This window comes from Gossypium raimondii, chromosome 11 (assembly GCF_025698545.1).
Source record: "Gossypium raimondii isolate GPD5lz chromosome 11, ASM2569854v1, whole genome shotgun sequence".
NCBI lineage: Eukaryota > Viridiplantae > Streptophyta > Magnoliopsida > Malvales > Malvaceae > Gossypium > Gossypium raimondii.
The window spans coordinates 24,652,904-24,658,778 of NC_068575.1; the positions used below are offsets into that span (position 1 = coordinate 24,652,904).

Here is a 5,875-nt window from a genome sequence, read left to right on the forward strand (position 1 = left end):
CCACGTCCCCTGACAACGCGCTGACGTGGACGCACTTTCGAGGAATTGGGCCATTCCGGTAATTAATTATTTACCAGGCCCATTTCCATAAATTTTTAAAAAAATTGACTTTTATTGGTATTTTGCCCCTTATTAACTCATGTTATGCATCTGTACTTAAGGCTTATTATTATTAAAAGTTTTCTTATAAAATAAGACGACGTTTTAAGCGATGATTTTTCACACATTAATACTCATAATCACATCAACTATTTATTTAACTAATTATTTAAACTTATAATTTTGTTTTTAATGCTACTTATCTAAGAGTGAAAGGGAGAAGAAATAGCCATGGGAGGAGAGGTCCTCCACCATAGTTGCTACTAAAATTTGGGGAAGTAAGGGTGAGAAAAAATCTCAACTTTCCATATTTTATTTGCTAATTAAAAATTTGAGTCAAAAGTCATGTCATTTTTGTGGTTTGCATTTAATCTTTTCACAAAATTCCAATCTAATGACTCAAAATTGATTCCAATAGTACTATTTAATATTCCCAATATAATTTTAATGAGAAATGACGAAAATGTTTTTTTTGCAAAAAAAAAAAGCACTTTAGCCTCTTATCACTTATTATATTTCTCTAATTCCATTCTTGGCACTTAGCACCTCAAGTTTTTCATAATTCACACTTATCATCCTCAATTATTAATAGTTCGTGCAAAATTTTACATCAATGACCTTTCTCGATAAAATAAAAAATTTGTAATTTAATTTATGTACATTTTACTTTAACTCAAATTAGCGAATCAAAAACTCCTTAACCCTAGTACATACTCCTAATCAGTCTCATGCCAAATAACCATTATCATTTCATTTTTCTCTGTTTAGTCAAATTTCACTTTAGCCCCATACATTTTCCCAATATTTTTAATTTAATACTTTTTCTAATATTTCATGCTGCCACTCATATTCACAACAAAATTTAAATTAACTCAATAAGAATATTCATTTAATATCTCTTTTCAAATTTCCTCAAATTTTCACTGTATACTCTCTCGGAATAGTACTATTCATTGAACGGGATTTTGGTGTCACATCCCCAAAACCGGGCAACTAGAATTGGACATTAGATTATGGGTTTAAAAGAAAATTTGGATTTTGTGTCATAGGAATTAAAATAGGATAAAATAAATAATTAGTTAATAATAGTAAAATAATAATAAATAAATTAAATAATTATGGTATTAATAAACTAGACATTAGTAAAATAATAATAATAATAATAATAATAATAATAATAAAGACTAATTTGGAATAGTGGTTAAAGTAGAAGTTAAATGTGTAAATTAAAAAACTAGTGGTAAAAAGGGAAGTTATTAGAACAAGGTAGAATAGGGGAGGACTTATAGAGCAAATAGCCCATTTTTTTAAAATTGGTTGGCTCTTCTCTCCATTTCTTTTTCATTTTTAAAATTTGTTAGATCTAGATTGGCAAATTTTCTCTCAAAAATTTCTACATCTCTTATATTTTCTTGGCATCCAAACACTCTTTATTCTTACAGTTTTGCAATAAAATCACTCTTTCTTCTCCAATTTCTCACCTAAACTTAGCTCGTTTTCTCAATTGGTACAAATTCGTGGAGGTTTTCAAGCTAAAGGTAAATCTATTATTTTCTTATGTATTAAATTTTTATTAGGTTTTTTAATTTGAATTTTCATAGAACTAAGCAAGAAAATTAAAGATTCATGGTTTTAAAGTTATTTTTGCATAAAATGTGAATCTCATAATAAAGAGCTAAGAGATGTTTTAAAATAATTTGTAGTATATTTTGACGAGATTAAGAAGTTTACAAATTCAATTTAACAAAATCTTTAAGTAATTGCACAAATTAAATTGTTTTCTTTTGAGAATGAGGATGAACAATGTTTTTCTGAAAAAATATTAATTAAAGAAATTGAGTAAAGTTAGATATCTAGATCTATAATTAGGCACAAGTTAAGGGTTAAGAGATAGAAATTAAGGATTTAATTAAGTTAAAAAGGAGAAATTAAGCGAAATAGATTGTTCGAAATAAGTTGAATAAGTATGTGTGAGTGGGAAGTCGTTGTATGAACATAAAAAGAGTAAGCTAGATTGTTTTTGAATGCTTAATAATATGTATATTCTTGTGCAAAGCTGAAAACGTTGGTGGAGCCTCAACAAACCGAGAAAAAAGCAAGTAAAAGGTTGTCTAGTTTAACGAGACGTGATGAGCTACAGGTGAGTGTACTTATATGTTGTATTTTTACATGAATTGCGAGATCCGTAACGACAAAATGAGGCCTATGAACCCCGCCTTGTGGTATGCAAACTTCGGGTTTTTTTTTCTTTCTTTATTGTGCAAATCGTTGAAGCCTTGCTTGAGTTTCTGGATATGCATGCTGTGCAAACTTGAGGGTGCCAAATGTGTGTGAGTGAATCGTGCATTAAAGGTTTGAGTGTGTGTGAACATTGTGGGCTGTCTTACTAAATGTGTATATATATAATATATGCGTAAATAGGTGTGTGTATATATATACGTTATATATATATATATATATATATATATGCGTAAATGGTCTTGTGAGTGTTTGCTGAAGTTGATAAGGATGAAAGCATTTATTGTGCATGTGTGGGTGAGCTTTAATGGCTGAGGAATTAAAAAGGTAGGTGTAATTATATATATAATATATAGGTATAGAGGTTTAGTTATATATCTGTACGGTGAGCTTTGTGTTATGTAAATATATATTGGCGTGGGTGGTTATGCATATATTATATATATGGATGGCTTTATTTTATATAATATATATGCATGGTTTTATTATATAGTATATATTAATGGATTTTGGTGTCATATATATAATATAATATAATATATATATGGTTATATTGTATACAGTATATATAATTATGGGTCTAATTTTATATAATATATAAATTTATGGGACTTTTAATATATGCTTAAAATTTAAAGTGACAAAGGTCATTAAATACATATGTATATAATATATTTATTTGTATATGATTTTGTAATATTTACGAACAAATATAAAAATAAATAATATAATGTGGACTCTTATAACATGTAAATTTTATCGATAATGCATATCTATGCATGTACGAATTCGTAAGTGAATTATGAGATTTATGATATTGCGAGTTTTGATTAGTGCAAAATTATATTGTCGTGAAATGCTAAATGCAAGCTCAACTGTAGTGCGAGCCAATTATATTTGAGTATTATGTTATATTGTGAACCATGTTAACTTGGTGACCTATATTATTATGGTGAATTGTGTTAATTTGGTGAATTATATTATTATGGCAAACTGTATTACTTTGCTAAACTATGTATTCTAAGATTTTGAGTTATATTGCATGTAAACTAAGCTATTGCGTGCCCTATGCTAAATAAAATATGTGAACAATGGTTTATGTGAGCTATGTCATGAATGATATAGTTGGCATGCCATAGGATTGTGAGTACTCACCCCTTTTTTTATTGCGATGGGCATTGTGGCCCGAAGATAGCGTTGGAGAGATAAGGGAATGTCGAGCATAGCTCCACTCACCGTAGATAACGCGGTGTGTTTGGAGAGTGTGAGTATATGTGCTACACTTACATGGAGATAGCGTATGACTTTATGAGTCATATGGTGTGTTTTGGAGATCCATTTATCCAATGAGTATATAATTCGACTATATTTCATATTCACGAATTATCAATATATCACTCTGTTGAGTATGAAAATTGTGTTATATATGAATTGTTCAAATATGTTCAAATCCTTACATGTTTAGTGTGTTTACTTGTGTTGTATGCATGTGTACTCACTAAATTTTCCCAAGTTCACACTCTTTACTTTACCTTGGAGATAAATAGTTTGCGGGCTAGCAATAAGGGTGGCAAATCGGTGATCCATCGCAAGGCATTTTCTTTGAGTATGTGTGTTGAGATTTCAAGCTCTGAAGTGAAGGCAATGTGGGTCGTTCCAAGGTTTAGTACTAGAATTAGACTTAAACTTTTTTGATAAAATTTCCATCGAGATGTAAATGGACATTATGGAATGTTTGTTTTTTTAAGGGATTTTTTACATTATAATTGCGATTAATTTAGAAAAGCATGCCCTTAGGTCTAATTTCTTATATGGAATATTCTACAATTGTGTGGTATGAATGGTTGGTTGGTGTGGTTCGTAAAGTTTTAAATAGAGAGTCATCTTTGTGGCTAATGTGATGTTTTGAATTCGGGCCAGACCGTCCCAATCGGGTTTAGGGCGTCACATTTGGGATGTTATAGCAATAATACATTCTTTTTATATTAATGTTTCCTTTTTTATATATCCAATTTCTCTCTCATTTTCACAAGTCGCAGTTCCCTCTTATTGTTTTTTTCTAGTTAAACTTTTCTATACTCATATTTGGTTATCAGGTTCAAGATATGTGCTTCAATCTTTTTGATGTACTATTTATGTTATAGATATGGCATAACTTGATTGAGATAAAAATCTAGTGTCGGTTTTTTATTTGATTTTGTTAAGACCTATGAAAACTTACCCTATAGAACTTGTTCAATTGCCCAAAGCAAAGTTAACTTAGCTTAATTTAAGGCTTATGTCAAGATTTGACCCTTGAATTTCCTCGTATTTTCAATTCAGTGTTTAAACTTTTTTTTTGGGTCCCATTTTGATATAAGAATTATCATTTTGCTTTGTGTTGTAGTCTAAAAAGTTAACAGTATTTAAAAGACAATCAATCAATAGTAATGTACTATGTGACATTTTTAACTCTACATGGAATTAAAAAAATCAATTGACGATATATATTTTAAAATTAAATTTAAATAAATAAATTTATTTTCTTATCTTATCAGTTCAAATCTAGTTGGCACTAATCACTTCAAAAGACATATTGCCTTGGGTATCCGCCCTATAGTTCGTTACAGAAATTTGCAGATATCAACCCTGAATCTAGTAATATCACTTACGAAGCACGGAAAATAGATAAGTAACTTGGAGAATTGTAAGCATTAGTTTTAATCAAGAAAATTGCAACCACGAGATTGGTAAGATGATCATAATGTATCTATCCCCTCCACATTGTGAAATACCCCAGTTTTATTAATTTTGTGAGAACTCTTCAACCCCAATTCCATATGATAAGCTATTCAAGTACACTGTTTCGCTATGTACTTGAAAGAGAAGCAAAACCTTAACAATTTTATCAACGAAATTCCAGGAAGGGTTGGCCTTATATTAGATGTGTGGATTTCAAATCAAATAGTGGGCTATGCTTCCTTAACAGGACTATTTGTTGATACTGAATGGGATTTGCATCGCTGCCATCTTAATGTAGTTAGTGTACCTTTTCGTTTTTGGGTGTTATTTTCTATTTGGTTGTTAGAAAAATGAATGGGAAAGATCGAGTTTGATTTAGTGCCAGGTGATGGTTTTTATATTTTATTTGAAAGAAAGTTAAAAAAAAAAAAAACTTTGGTTTTGTTTTCAAGAAAATGAGGAAATTTCATTGAAATTTTGGCGACATTGGGGTTTGTCCTGGTCCTGAATATAGCTGAAGCTCTGGCAGCACCCAAGACTCTGGAATTTGCTTATCATATGGGGTTTCAATCTGCTATTTTTGAAGAAGCTTCCAACCAAATACTATTCATTGGTCATACACGGGTAGCTGGATTATCAGGTTCTCAAGGTGCAATGTGCAACATGTAAAGAGTTCCGGGAATGACGCGGCAAATGAAGCTTAAATCAAGAAACTACATCGGTAGATTTGTATAATTCAAAGGTATATAATAATATTGGGAAAGAAACATACCAAGACCCAAAAAACAAAAAAAAAAAAGCAAGATAGAGGAGAGTA

At 30.2% G+C, this 5,875-nt stretch overlaps 1 long non-coding RNA gene across 1 annotated transcript; it reads left to right on the forward strand.

The window, feature by feature from the left end:
- Nucleotides 1-1,486: 1,486 nt before the first annotated feature.
- On the forward strand, nt 1,487-4,103 carry LOC128034536 (uncharacterized). The gene is made up of 3 exons (XR_008190603.1): nt 1,487-1,637; nt 2,156-2,239; nt 3,885-4,103. It is a non-coding gene; the product is annotated as an uncharacterized LOC128034536 (long non-coding RNA).
- Nucleotides 4,104-5,875: the final 1,772 nt, after the last annotated feature.